This window comes from Pocillopora damicornis, chromosome 11, assembly GCF_964200805.1.
Source record: "Pocillopora damicornis chromosome 11, jaPocDami1.2, whole genome shotgun sequence".
NCBI classification, from domain to species: domain Eukaryota; kingdom Metazoa; phylum Cnidaria; class Anthozoa; order Scleractinia; family Pocilloporidae; genus Pocillopora; species Pocillopora damicornis.
In genome coordinates, this window is record NC_142680.1 from 21362932 (window position 1) to 21378860 (window position 15929).

General features: G+C 38.4%; 1 protein-coding gene and 2 pseudogenes across 2 annotated transcripts in view; 2 read left to right on the top strand and 1 right to left on the bottom strand.

The window, feature by feature from the left end:
- LOC113684431 (uncharacterized) overlaps nucleotides 1-15929 on the top strand; it is a 177738-nt gene that overhangs the window by 6676 nt on the left and 155133 nt on the right. The gene's annotated exons all lie outside the window — the stretch shown is intronic.
- On the top strand, nucleotides 3370-4317 carry LOC149038202 (melanocyte-stimulating hormone receptor-like; annotated as a pseudogene).
- On the bottom strand, nucleotides 5169-7296 carry LOC149038203 (uncharacterized; annotated as a pseudogene). Its single transcript, XR_016181060.1, has one exon. The product of XR_016181060.1 is annotated as an uncharacterized LOC149038203 (transcript).

The following is a 15929-nucleotide window of genomic DNA, read 5'->3' on the forward strand; positions in this document are numbered from 1 at the left end:
CAATTACGTGTGCTTAACACTGTATGGTTATGAAAAATGAAGGTCAGCTTTGAGAGAGTTAGTATATAAAAAGTGCAAGTTTTTGCTTTGTTTTATATAACCACAATACTTCTCCCACAGAAATATTTATGAGATGTGAGGGTTAATTAGGAGATATTTAGTTTATACAGAGTTCTTTTATTTATCATTTTACTACGGATACTTTTATTGAAGAGTTTAGCGTACAATGAATGAAAATAAACTAAAATCAACAGGGACTATTGTGGGAAAGACTTCTTTGGGTTTCATTTCGAATAGAAGATTTATCAGTAGCATTTTGCAAATTTGCTACGTCGTACTGTCAGTCCTACTGACTTCAAAAACTGAAATGAAGAGCTTCATTATAATCTTAGTGGTGTTTATGTATGCAGTAGGAAGTCAAGTGAAAGGTCCTGAGTTGTAAAATTGGAATACGTGACTTGCACAGACACCCTCTTAATACATTACCATTAAAAAAAAGCTTCTGGTATAATCAACGTTAAAGGTCTCGGTTCATGTTAGAACTTGTTGTGAAAAAATAAAACAAAACCAAAAAATAGACAATGAAAACAAGTTAACAAACACTACGTCGATAGTAGGTCAAAAGGTTGTCAGTCTACGGCAATAGAGAAAAAGAATTGAAATCACTCGAGGAGAATAAATCACCTGTCGCACACATGAAAGCTTGGTCCAATATACCAGAAAACATATAATCCACAATGAGTAGCAAAGCCTCAGCGGGCTCTACTTTCGAATTTTGGCAAAAAAATTATATTTTTCTCCCGTTCTACCCCATCTTAATATTGTCTGGTGTTAACAAAATAAGTTACTTAATTTTTTGCAACACTTTTTTTTCGGAGAAAACAGGGACTTTTAAGTCACTTATTAGACATGGATTACAAGAGTTCTGTTTATTATGTTTAATGCATGGAGGGTTGTTGACTACCCACTTAAGGAAGGCGTTCCAACTGCTTTTGCCACTCAGTGTAGCTTAGCCAATCGCCTCAGTAATGAGGCCGTAGATTCTTTTGATTGAACTTACTAGTGCAAAAGGATTATTTCAAAGGGGCTCAATAGTTATCCATGAGCAAATAGGCTTAACAGCCTTTTTAAAAAACTTTGCACCTGTCGAATGATCGTTTCATTTCCAATTTTACTGCGATGCGAAACGTAAAAGAATCAGCCTTTTTAGGTTTATCATTCTCTTTTGGGGCTTTAAGTAAGGCTGAGGTCCTACTATCCATCTATTTTTGTGAAATTTTGATTTTATATTGCATATTTTTACCTATATCAACATTAGCCTAATTATAGGTAGCCACCTGATTCAGACACGCATAGCTCTATTCGCTATTCGCTAACCTCTGTAACTAGAGATAATATTCAGAAAAAAGCCTATACCCGGGAAGGAGTATTTGAATTATTTTTAGCGTTTTGAAATTCCAGAGAGTTGTTTATCAAGGAGAAATACATTCCCTTAAATGGTTTCAATAAATGCAAGGCACTTTCACGGGCAAAAGATATGAAGTTTGTCATACACACTGAGATGGATCGCTCGCGCATTTTAAATAAGTAATTGGTACTGAACTAAGGCCTAACTGGAAAAAATTATCAGTGAAGTGAGTTTTAACGAGTATTGGGTTAGCAGTTACCGGGCGGAAGCCACCCTATCTTGCCATATGATGACAATAAACAAATCTAACACATGAGGAAAAACAAACGGAAACATTTCAAAAAAAGAAGACATGCTCCCCTTCTTTGGCTGGAGGACTACAATATAAACCAATTTATTTATCAACAGTCAACATTCTCCTTCTCATCACAGCATTTCATGGCAATTTTCTTATCCTTGTTGCCCTTCACAGGGAATCTTCCCTTCATCCACCGTCCAAACACTTGTATCGTTGTCTGGCAACAACTGATCTGTTGTTGGTCTTGTTAGCCAGCCCTTCAATGCTATTTATTGGATGCTCGTGGTTCACAAACGATACCCAAGGGACGCAGCCTACATAACAAGCTATGCATTATGTGTAGCTCTGTGATGACGATGGCGGCTATAAGCTTGGACAGACTCCTCGCCCTGTTGTTGTGGCTTTGAAGCGCACATATATTTAGGTTTTATCTGATGCCGCTGTTTTAAGCTTCATTTTAAATTACATTTGGTATACTCACGTAACCAGGCCATCTTACTTATTGATATCAATCACTTCGTACACAAAGATTTTTGGCGCCCTTAGTCATCACATATATTGTTTGAACTGCCTTTTGGATTGCAGCTGCTGTTGCTGCTCTATGTATCATTTTTGATCGCCGTATAACCTTTTTTATGACATTCTAATTATACCATCTTGTCTGGTTTTAACTCGCCTCGTACGCAAAGATCTTTCACAATCTCGGTCGTCATGACGTTTGAGTACGAAATCATGTTTAACGTCAGCGAAGCCAACTAATCGCACCGAACGCGAGTGTAGTTATGTTTTATTGTTTGTTCTGTGCCATATGGTGTTATGGAAATCGTTGCCAGCTCTAACAAAACGTATTCATCACATGTAGCTATCTTTTGGGAAATAGCAGTTTCCATAGTTTACTTTAACTCAACGTCAAACCCGTTGAAGTAAGACAAACACTGAAGCAGACGATCAGACAAGCTCTCTGCCGCCCATGGACTTAAATCCCGCTTGAGTTTCAATGACCGTTGCTTTACAAAGTTACGGTTATCATTAGATATTCGATTTCATTAGCGTGCAAACTGTTGTTGATATGATCTATTTCCATATGAAAGACAACGAACGATAACCTTAAAAATCCCAAGCACATCATTGTTGAAGTGAAGACACTTATCTTCGATACAACAAAAGATGAATAAGGAGAAAAGCTTCTTGCACGTATGGTCTAGAAACAATTGCTTGAGTGATATCAATCCTCACCGAACGTTAACCAAGTAAAGAGGGTTTTTCTTTGCCATACTATTCAAAAATGATGATAACAGAATTGTTCAAGTAAAGGCACTTATCTTCGATACAACAAAAGATGAATAAGAAGAAAAGCCTCTTGCATGCATGGTCTAGAAACAATTGTTTAAGTGATACCAATCCTCAATTAACGTTAACCGAGTAAAGAGGGTTTTCTTTATCATACTATTCAAAGATGATGGTAACGGATGTCTTCAAGCTTGCCTCTCAATTCTTATTGATACCTGAGGCATATGGAAAATTCGTGAAACAAATTTACCTTTTTTGACACCCCATACGGTGTATTTGTCTATTTCAGCTAGACAGGTGCTTTTAAGAACAAAAATCTCTCGATCGTTACAATTAAAAGTAACCGTGAGGGAAAACGTACATCGTTTGCAGAATGATGGCGGCAACAAACTCAACGGAAGATGGAACGCAGATGAAAACATTTGAAGAACTTGTATGTTCCTCTTCTTCGGAGGGCGAATTGCGACAATAATCCTTGCGTCTGTCAGCAGTCATCATTTTCTTTTCTCTTACAGCATTTCTTGGGAATGCCCTGATTGTCGTTGCACTTCACAAGGTGGCTTCCCTCCATCCGCCGTCCAAACTCCTGTACCGTTGTCTGGCAACGAGTGATCTGTTGGTTGGTCTTATAGGCCAGCCTCTCACTGCTACTCTTTGGATGTCGGTTGTTTTCGAACAGTGGAGACTTTGTCGATTCGCATGGGTAGCAGCCTCCATTTCAGGGTATGGATTATCTTTTATATCTTTGTTGACACTGGCAGCCATGAGCGTGGACAGCCTTCTCGCCCTGTTGTTGGGGCTGAGATATAGACAAATTGTAACTTTGAAGCGCACATATATCATTGTCGTTGCTCTTTGGATTGTAACCGTTGTCGCTACTCTATGCGAGGCGTTAGGCTCTCATATAGCGCCCTGGTTCGGTCGAATTGTCATCCCATGTTGCCTATTAATCTCGATTGCTTCATATGCAAAGATTTTCTGCGTTCTTAGTCATCGTCAAGCTCAAGTACAACATCATATTCAACAACAGCCGAGCCAACCAAATGCACTGAACATGGCGCAATACGAAAAGGCAGTGTACAGTGCACTGTGGGTGCAGTTAGTGTTACTTGCTTGTTATGTGCCTGTGAGTTTAGTGGGAATTGTGATGGCTCATAGAAAAGGAAATTCATCGCATTTAGTGGTCGCTCTTGGAATAGCGAATACTCTGGTTTATTTTAACTCGACTTTAAATCCGTTTCTTTACTGCTGGAAGATTAGTGAAATAAGAAGAGCAGTTAAGCAGACAATCAGACAAGCGCTTTGCTGTCCACTGGGTTAGATCTTCCATTATACTCTTTTTTAGTTGTTTCAAGCGAGTATGTAGTGTGACGATGCCATTAGATAACGCATCCTGTCGGATATGTCATTTCATCATAACCATTATAATTTCCTCAAATGTGATTGGTGCATTAACTGCTTTATTTTTTGCTAATCATTCTGTAGAGCTGTAATCGGACAATGTAATCGGACAGTTGGCTGTAGTCGGACACCTGTAATCGGGCAGTTGAAGTAGTCAATCACACTAAGTCTACTCATCCAAATCCACCAATCACAGAATTAAACACAATAACCATAGCAACAGCCACTTATCCTAAAAAAAGAAATTGGGAATTTTCACAATGAAGAACTTTTTTACTTTAGACATTGTCTCTACCGGAGATATTACTCCTAAATGTATTTGTTATTTTCGGGAATTGAAACGGTTATGATTAATTGGTAACAGGACTTCTTGTCGTCCAATTCTGTCAGTAATCATATGAGAGATAGTCACTCGTATGATTACAGAGCGAATTGGGCTCCACTCAGTCCTATTACCATTACGAATAGGAAGAAGTAGGAAGCTTAATGTAGTCGCTGCTCAAAGCTGTTTAGATATTCTCATAATAGATCATCATGGCTCATTTTGCGCATGAAAAAGCAAAAATCATGGAATCTACACGTTAACGATATCGTAGGAATTTAAAAATAGTATGTTTCACGCGATAGTAATGTCCGCCAGTGGGTACAGCAACTCTTAGCCAAAAATAAAAAATAATTAAAAAAGATATGCCCGTATGAAATAAAAACAAACATTGGGTTTAAGCTTACATTTTAATGATTTTTTTAACCACTGCAGTGATATATGAAACAAAACTATTACCACTAGTGAAAGAGGTTGGTTGGATTTTTTGACTTTCTCTGTTTACGAAGGTGAAAGGATTTCAAAAATGTTTATCTTAAATGAGGAAGGCGTTTGACTTGACGCCATACTGCCAAAAGGCCAGAAGTATAGAGATTAGCATTTGATTTGTCTTTAGAAAGATGTCCACAATGTTTATCACTAGTAGAGAACGACGAAATGTAAAATTATCTAAAGAGTTTTCCTTTACATCGATCATGGGTTGTTGTTTTTCGTTTAACTGAACTGAAAGGAACACTTAATCATCTACCAGTTTAGTTCTCATTGCGTTTAACCTCATAATAAATTGAAGTCTCATTTTGCTTTCGATGTAAAACAATGATATAATAAAACAAAGATCGGTAAATCTGACTCTTAATACCAATTTATGCTTTCATAAAACCTTATCATTTAAACAAAATTGTAGTTCTATCTCACACTGTTGTTTAGCAACAGACCTTAGCCTTTTACCTGTGACATTCAAGAGCAAACACTTAGAATAAGAGCGATTCGAGGAATTGAGGGTTGTGTGTGGGTTTATATGCAGCAAGTGGAGCCACGCCATTGGTGCGAATGGTTTATATGCAGCAAGTGGAGCCACGCCATTGGTGGGAATATGGTGACGAGAAAACAGGAATAAATTAGTTGAATGAAAAGCGCTCGTTGATTCCGTGGGGATCAAGGATGCCGATTTGGAAGATAAATTTTTGTTCTAATGTTTTATGGCTTTCCGAACTGCCTAGATGTAAGGAAAGGCCGCAAACTGCCACATGCTGTATAGAATGATTAGGAAGATTAAAGTGTCTACTGACTGGTTTGGATGCGTCCTTGTCATTTCTTTCCACGTCGCGAAGGTGTCCTCGGAATCGGTCACCTAGTGTCGTCTTCCTGTTTCGCCGATGTATAACTTATTGCAATAAGTGCAAGTTATGCAGTAAATAACATTGGCGGAGGTACACGTATAGTGATCAGTGATCTTAACGGATCTCTTGGGTCCCAATATTTTCTCTACGTTATGAACGAAAGAACAAGCTTTGCATCGTGAGCGAGTGCATTTGAAAGTTCCAGATTGATCATTGGTTTAAAATGAACTCTTGACAAGAAAGTTGCCGATGTTTTTGTCACGTTTGAATGAAATAAGTGGGGGTTGCGAAAAGATAGCGCCAGTCTCTGAATCGTTTTGGAGTAATTTAAAATTTTTAAGAATGATAGAGTTAGCTGCGTGGTTGCGAGGGTGAAATGTAAGAGTAAATAGAATGAGGTCAGTGTTATCGTTCTCAGCCGCTTGTAGTGCTGACTATCGATCAATTTGTTGGGCACCGTGGTGGCCCGCTTGAACGACAGAGACAGGATAGCCACGTTTATCGAAAAACTAGCGCATTGCCTCTGGCCCTTCGGACAAATCAGAGTCGTTACTACACAAACGACGAAATCTGAGAAACTGTGATAAAGGTATGGAGTTCTTGACGTGTGATGGATGTGAAGATGAATACAACAAGTAACTGTGTTAATCTGTAGATTTGTAGTAAACACTAGTGCATAAACCGTTACCTTCAATTGAAATTTTGATGTCTAGAAAAGCCAAAGAAGTGTCGCAAATTTCCCAAGTATATTTAAGAGCTGGATGAAAGGAATTGATGGCGGTTATAAATTGGGTGAGCTCCTCTTTGGTAGAGGAGGTAGCGCCGATGCAATCGTCAATGTAACGGCTGTAGAGTTCAGGTTTTGGGCCGTGGTATTGACTAAAAAATTGATGTCCGATAAAACCTACAAAAAGATTGGCGTAGCTGAGTCCCATTTTAGTACCCATGGCCACGCCATTAGTTTGTTTGTCGTAGCTACCACTGAATGAAAAGCAATTGAGTGTGAGCGCCGGTTCGACCAGACGGAGTAGTGTTTCAGAGCTAGGTTCCTTAACAGTGCGATGATCGAAAAATGTTTGAGGGCCTGGAGACCATTGGGAATGACAGTATAAAGATATGTTATATCCATAGTCAAAATAACTTTGTTTTGGCCGAGGAAACTAAAGTTACGAAAAATTTCAAGTGCGTGTTGGCTGTCCTTAATGTAAGATGGGAAAGTTTTGACGATAGGTGCCATACGTTTTCAACTCAGTTGTTAACACTAAATTACCTGCCATACTCTCCCACCGACGCAGCACCGCAGTTTCTTTAGAAACTTACTCCTTTATTGTTGTATAAATTGTTCCACTGAACTGGAGCAGTGAATGCAACTATGTTCACCAGCCGAAATGCGTGCGCCTTTCAAACTCAATTTGTTTGTTTTCTATAACGTTCAGCGACGTTCACCTAAAATGGATCTATATTTCAAGTGTGTTTTTTTCTTTTTATTTTTCATGTCAGTAGGTGACTATTGTGTCTTTGGAGCCCAAATTTTTTGCAGGAAAAGTTCGTCCCCAGATATAACATTCAAACATTCATATATACCATTTGAAAAATGAGAAGGAAAAATAGCACATCCGATCCTGAGGAACTGAGAACAATTATTTACAAGTTTTCAAAAAGGATCAGTCGCTGTTTATATTTGCTGACATTATTTTTACTGTCTCAATCATCTCTGAGCTAACCAGGTTCAGAATTATTTTCACATTTGTGAGAAAGAGGGTTAGTCATCGTATAAATAGAAATGAATTTTCCAAATGCAAAACACTGAAATATAACGCGTAAACTTTCGCAACTGCTATCGGTGTTTATAAATTGTTGATGACTATTGTTGCCAAAAGAATTTTCAGACTTATCCTAACGTGTTTAATGCCCTTTAAAAGGTGCCACCTGTTGTTTGTCTATTTCCTATTGTATAAAGATTTAAGATACATCTTAAGAGAGTGTCTCTGTAAGAGCGGTACGGTCGATTTTGCTTGAGACACGGATTTCGCTCGTTTCTCGTGTGTTGTAAGACATTCATGTACATATACTAAAACCACAATCAGTTTGATCGGATCTCTTTAATTTTCAGAGTTTTACGGAAATTAAATTTCACTCGAGCGAAGGCCTGTTGTGACACTTTTCAAGACTTTAATTTCATACAACTTTAGAGGACAATTTACAAAAAACTACGGAACTCAGCAAAAAACAAATACCCCAGCCATGTATATTAACTCTATCTTATCTATCGAGGCGACTTTTGTAAACATCACGTGTCAATCAAGGAAACAGGAAGACTTGAATGACACCTTATCGGTTCGCCTAAATCAAACACGCCAAAACCGATCAAATTCAAGGTAAATTTTTGAAAAAGTAAGGCGTTCTTAACTGATCCAACTAACATAGCTAGGAAGTAGGTGCCATAGAAAAGATAACTACAGAAAAAAACTTTGCGGCCCGACCTTTACGAGAACTTTATAACTCCGTGAACTTACCTAATTTTCGGCAATCTCCAAGTTTGGCCGCCATTTTGAGGGACTTGTCACCATGAAGCGTAACCGATATAAATAGGGCAGGTTAATCTAAAACCGTCAGAAATACATACGAAAGCAATTCAAATGAAGTTTTCTTTCAATTCAAGCAGCAAAATTTGAAATTGTTTGTTAAACTTACCATCCCCATGCGACCATTATTCCGACAATACAAACACTACAACTTTCTGAATTCCCCTCGTCGATTCCACCGCAAGAAATAACCTGTGCCGCCCAAGCTTCGACTCGAATGTGAAGTACGAATCAAATAACATAACTGCTTCATCTTCGCGGCAATATCACGCTGGTATTTTCATTTTCCGATCGACAAGAACAGTGATCAAGAATCGATCGGTTTGTTTACTTCGTAAACGTGACCGCTGACCAGCTGCTGAGTGATAACAGTACGGTTCAGTGGCGAGGGGCGGGGTGAGGGGTGGATGCGGGCAGATTATCAGAAGGTTTTTGGGAACATTCGATAAACATTAGGATTCTCAGTCTTAATGCGAAGGCATACTTCGTGTTGCAGATAACTTTTGTTTTATTTAGTATTATTTTTTATTTCAAATACACTTCGTTCCAAATAGGACTAGCATCAGTTCATAGATTTAAAAACAAATCTTTACCACGTAAAGCGGTAAAAAGCGGCAAAATTTGAAATTGTTCGTTAAACTTACAATCCTCATGCGACCATTTCTTTCAACAATTCAAACACTACAACTAGTGTTCGAATTCCCCTTGTCGATTCCACCGCAAGAAATAACCTGTGCCACCCAAGCTTCGACTCAAATATGAAGTACGAATCAAGTAACATAACTGCTAAAGAGGTTTTTAAGTGAAAATGAGCTAATCTTGGCAAGGATTGGCCTATTTCACCTCGCTCAGGAGGATAAACAAAAAAATGTGGATTTGCTATAGGCATCGCTACACTCTGGGGAAGTTTTGGAGAAGTGCAAAGGTAACACGTCAGTACCCTGATCATGATGGTGTCAGGAAGCGTATCCAAGGCAGAGATGTAACTACCTTGCATATGTCTCAGGACGTTCAAAAGCTGTTTGGAGTTATTATTCCAGTTGAATCAGGTGGTCTTCAGTAACATTTTCTGTTATCTATTTTTGTCACGTGACGTATCTGCTCGAAAAGAGAAGAAATTCTTTATTAGATGAAGGGTACTTAAGTACACATCACGTTGAAAAAAAAATAGATCTATGTGTAAGTGCTTTTCATCACAGATGGAAATATGTACAAAGTTGCTCGGTTGATAATCAATAATGTTTTTGTAGAAGATCAAATCACCTGACAACGCAATCTACTTACTCATGCGTACGGTTCACAATTATTTGCGGTCAGTTTTCTTCAGTTTGTATGATTCTCATTAACCGATATGATTAAATTTGCAGACTAAAACACCCCTTATTTGATTAAGAACAATAAAAGTAAACAGTGCATGTCGGTTTTTAATTCCTGATGGATGCTACTGGGCTTTACTTTAACTGAGAAATTTGCAATCACTTACCTCAGCTCACTGTGTCCCATGCCGTAAGAAGCACAAGAAAAAAGTTGATGATAGTGAGTCTTGGCTGAGACAAGAAGAATCAGAGAAGAAACTACGGTCCCCAGAAACGCCACTTTTAAACACGAGACAACTAAGGTAAATTGAATGAATTGTTATTTGTTTTATTTAAAACTATCGTTCAGATTATAAGATACGCGAAAAACTCTCCCCACCGATTTTTTCCTACATTCTGTTAATCAAAAGTTTCAATGATTATAAAGGCTTTCTTGTTGATCGTCTTAATAGTAACAGTTTCCAAGATCCAAGGGGAGCAAAAGAGAGAACAATTTTCTGTGTAGCTAGGTAAGGCGACATGCCGGCTTTATACTTCTTCCGGCGTGATAACGATAATGATGACAACAATGGGCAAAAAGCACCGTTCGCTAATGATGACGATTATCATAGTTATTAACAATTCTCAGTTATAGTCCTGAAAAAATCTCAAGGGGTCCTTTGAACCATCCTCTTAATCTCGCCAGAAGTCAAAGTTGCCTAAACTCATTCTAAGGTTCGTGCGATTTTACGACGAATTTTCAATTCCGGTGCGTTGCAAACGCGACTTTTGATACAAAAAACCTGCACGCGCCATAACTTAAAAGAACGTGTCAGCGGAATGAATCAAATCTCTATCACTTTGCATACATTCTTGGGAACAGAAGAAATTACTTAGAGCAAACATTCTAAGTATAGTGTTCATTCCGTGCAATGAGGCATAAATAAAAGGTTCTGGTGGAAAAGACATTTTATTTTATACCGCTGATGACAAGCAAAAAGGTTATATGGGTGCCCGGTTAAAAATATATTGATAACTCTATTAATTAATACCAGTTCTAATTTAAAGGAGAAAGTTATGAGAATAAAATAAAAACTGTCTGTACCTCGAGGCATGCCTTCACTGTTTAGACTGATAGTCCTAAAGCTTTTTGAAAATGCATTCGAATATCTTATGACGATAAGCCCGCCAACCACCCCACCCCGCGCTATGCTGTTTTCACTTAGCGGCTGGTCAGCGGTCACGTTTACGAAGACAAACCGATCTATTCCTGATCACCGTTCTTGTCGATCGGAAAATCAAAATACCAGCGTGATATTGCCGCGAAGATGAAGCAGTTATGTTACTTGATTCGTACTTCATATTCGAGTCGAAGCTTGGGTGGCACAGGTTATTTCTTGCGGTGGAATCGACAAGGGGAATTCGAACACTAGTTGTAGTGTTTGAATTGTTGAAAGAAATGGTCGCATGAGGATTGTAAGTTTAACGAACAATTTCAAATTTTGCCGCTTTTTACCGCTTTACGTGGTAAAGATTTGTTTTTAAATCTATGAACTGATGCTAGTCCTATTTGGAACGAAGTGTATTTGAAATAAAAAATAATACTAAATAAAACAAAAGTTATCTGCAACACGAAGTATGCCTTCGCATTAAGACTGAGAATCCTAATGTTTATCGAATGTTCCCAAAAACCTTCTGATAATCTGCCCGCATCCACCCCTCACCCCGCCCCTCGCCACTGAACCGTACTGTTATCACTCAGCAGCTGGTCAGCGGTCACGTTTACGAAGTAAACAAACCGATCGATTCTTGATCACTGTTCTTGTCGATCGGAAAATGAAAATACCAGCGTGATATTGCCGCGAAGATGAAGCAGTTATGTTATTTGATTCGTACTTCACATTCGAGTCGAAGCTTGGGCGGCACAGGTTATTTCTTGCGGTGGAATCGACGAGGGGAATTCAGAAAGTTGTAGTGTTTGTATTGTCGGAATAATGGTCGCATGGGGATGGTAAGTTTAACAAACAATTTCAAATTTTGCTGCTTGAATTGAAAGAAAACTTCATTTGAATTGCTTTCGTATGTATTTCTGACGGTTTTAGATTAACCTGCCCTATTTATATCGGTTACGCTTCATGGTGACAAGTCCCTCAAAATGGCGGCCAAACTTGGAGATTGCCGAAAATTAGGTAAGTTCACGGAGTTATAAAGTTCTCGTAAAGGTCGGGCCGCAAAGTTTTTTTCTGTAGTTATCTTTTCTATGGCACCTACTTCCTAGCTATGTTAGTTGGATCAGTTAAGAACGCCTCACTTTTTCAAAAATTTACCTTGAATTTGATCGGTTTTGGCGTGTTTGATTTAGGCGAACCGATAAGGTGTCATTCAAGTCTTCCTGTTTCCTTGATTGACACGTGATGTTTACAAAAGTCGCCTCGATAGATAAGATAGAGTTAATATACATGGCTGGGGTATTTGTTTTTTGCTGAGTTCCGTAGTTTTTTGTAAATTGTCCTCTAAAGTTGTATGAAATTAAAGTCTTGAAAAGTGTCACAACAGGCCTTCGCTCGAGTGAAATTTAATTTCCGTAAAACTCTGAAAAATAAAGAGATCCGATCAAACTGATTGTGGTTTTAGTATATGTACATGAATGTCTTACAACACACGAGAAACGAGCGAAATCCGTGTCTCAAGCAAAATCGACCGGACCGCTCTTACAGAGACACTCTCTTAAGATGTATCTTAAATCTTTATACAATAGGAAATAGACAAACAACAGGTGGCACCTTTTAAAGGGCATTAAACACGTTAGGATAAGTCTGAAAATTCTTTTGGCAACAATAGTCATCAACAATTTATAAACACCGATAGCAGTTGCGAAAGTTTACGCGTTATATTTCAGTGTTTTGCATTTGGAAAATTCATTTCTATAGATAAGATAGAGTCAATATACATGGCTGGGGTATTTGTTTTTTGCTGAGTTCCGTAGTTTGTTATAATTTGTCCTCCAAAGTTGTATGAAATTAAAGTCTTGAAAAGTGTCACGACAAGCCTTCGCTCGAGTGAAATTTAATTTCCGTAAAACTCTGAAAAATAAAGAGATCCGATCAAACTGATTGTGGATTTAGTATAGGTACATGAATGTGTTACAACACACGAGAAACGAGCGAAATCCGTGTCTCAAGCAAAATCGACCGGACCGCTCTTACAGAGACACTCTCTTAACTAGTGCAGTACTTGAAGAAGTCGCTAAGAACTGAGTTCCGGTTTTAAAGTAGAACCCGAGAAATGAAAACGATCAATAATTTAATAGACAGTGAAAACGTTTTCTCCGGCTTTTTAGAGAGGAAACGCCAAAACGCAAACGCAAAAGCACCAGCGCTGTTGCGTGTTTCGCCTGTTTTCCTGCCAATCGGCTCATTATTTTGTGCAAAAGTGACTTTAAAATGCAAACGCACGCGCACTACCTTCATGATAACACAGTTCTATTAAAGATGGAAATGGAGATTCACAACACTGTAGCTGTGTCTTGTTGTGGGTATTGCTCAGTGTCTTGATTTCTTTGTATAACTGGCAAAATGGCAGTAAAATTTATTATCTAAAGTTAAGGTGAATCGAATTTCAATCATTCAGAATTAATAACGATGATCATGACTGATTTTGTTTCAGACTTTTTGAGTCCAACCCAAGAATTCAAGACATAGTTCCCGCCTTTACGAGTTTGAAACTTGAAGCCGTAATCAACTCTCGATCTCTGTATCTTCACGTCAGACGGGTTATGACTGCGCTGGAAAATGCTATGTTTTCTTTAAACGACGCAGAGGTTTTCATCGAGTATTCAATTCAGTAAGCTGTTCATTAACATTTTTCACGTGCGTTGCAAAATATTTTAAGGATAAAAAACGCAATAGCGTCTATTTGTGCGCGAAAATATGTAAGGATATTTTTCCTTGGATGTTATCTGTTCCTCGAAGCTCACAGCTTTCGCAACTTGGGACAGAAAATTCGTGAAAATGACCGCGGACAAATATCCGCACTTATTTTAGCGCCAAATTGGAACAATTGTTTATACAGCGCTGTATGGTGATTTAAAATTCAGTAGAGGGAAGCATAGTGCTATCTAGGAGTACATATCGTTGTGAAGCGTTGTCTAGTTACCGCATTTTACGGATTTACAGTGCTACTCAGGGGTATAATGTTGTATTGTGCCGTATAATTTTAAAAGTTGCAATAAAGGGATGTATAGTGCTATTTAGGGGAGGAGGAGAGGGGCATATAGACGTACGTATTCGAGGAGTTTGTTCTACAACGTAAGGAGACATGGAGTCCAATAATCGACGGAACGTGTTTGCTCCTAATGAATCTTTCGGGCTGTTATCGACTACCTCTTAGGAAGCATTACAATAACTTAACCTTTCTTGATTATTGTCTTGTCAAATACTTTCTCAAGGTCCTCTCTGCGTCTACATCCAAGATGACGGCTACCGACTCGGAGAAGTCTGTGGATTGGCCTGCTGCCATCTTGGACTCGCGATGTAGGTGGACCCTGGGCGAGAGTTTGATCCATTCCCAATCAGATGATAGAAGAAGCCTTAATTTGGACAATGAAGGACTCGTTTCCAACAAAATGCATCGATTATGTCGCAGAGACTTGGAGGGAGCTCTTTCGTTTTATAGCTGCTACTGTGATGAGAGGACCGAGGAGAGCAAACACTGGCAAGTGAGGCTTAAAATTGAGACCCCCTGTGGACTGGGAATGAATCGAAAGGAAAACTAAGATTTTACTGGACATGATGCTAAGAGGACACCATCCTAAAGTGATAAAAAAAGGATAATAACAACTACTCTGGGGAAGTAAGGAGGTATATGAGTTGCAAGAGACCTGACGTTGCGCGAGGATTGAGACGAATGAAAACTGAAACAGACAAGGAGATAGTCGCGTCTAATGAAGCACGTAGAAGAATAAAGTTGAGGGCGATGAAAGAAGTGCGCGTAAAAATGGGAATAAAGGAAAAATACGATGAAAAAAAGGGAAGGAACAAAAGGAAGGAGAAAAAAGAGATGCGCAAATGTGAAAAGGTGTAAAAAGGTAAAAAGGGCGCACACAGGTAACAGTATGAACACGTCCGTCGGCATTCAAATCGTGTGACAATATGAAGAACGGTAGACAGTGAAAGAGACACAATCGAAGAGTCGACGAGCGTTTGTTAAGTGGATGGGGGTTTGAAACATGGAATGTCAGTACACTGTCAGCTGCAAAGATTATCAACTTTGCGCGCGCGGGTCAAAACAAGCATTGAAGTCCCCGTAGGATCTGTTCTCCCTGCATCTCACGCGAATCCTTAGAATATGGAGACAGACAATGAAAACATACGCAGTTTTTGTATTTTATACACTCTTTATTTCTCTTACACAAAAAAGTAAAAAAAAGTACAATACAAACTGCATTAAATTGCTCAAGGCATTAAGTAAAGTACGCGCTAAACGGAGACACTAAAATGAACCCATTTATTCCCAAGATTGATCATAACTTAAATTCTCCTCACAAAATTAATGCACCAACAAACATGGTGTCAATAAGAATTAGAGAAAATCTAAACTAGCGGATTATTTTTCACTACAAACGTTATGTTTCATCGAATTCTCAGAATGAAGCAACAAAGAAACACATTCTTATCAGTTGGGAGAATTTTTCTTCACAACTTGGGAGTTAATGAGTCAATGAATAAAAACAAAGGTAAATGAACAAATAGCTTCAACTTTAAGTACAAATAGCATCAAAACAATTCACACCAAATACACTGATATCATAAAAAGAATGTTTAGTCTAAATTATCCCAGCTTGTTTTTAAAATCCTACGTTACATCATATTCAACCATGTGCAAGGTTAACTATTACATTTTATACCAGCATATACCAATGGTAGTTATCAAAATCTGTCAAAAATTAACACTGATTTTACAAAAATTTCTTTTAAAACAGCTGTGATACA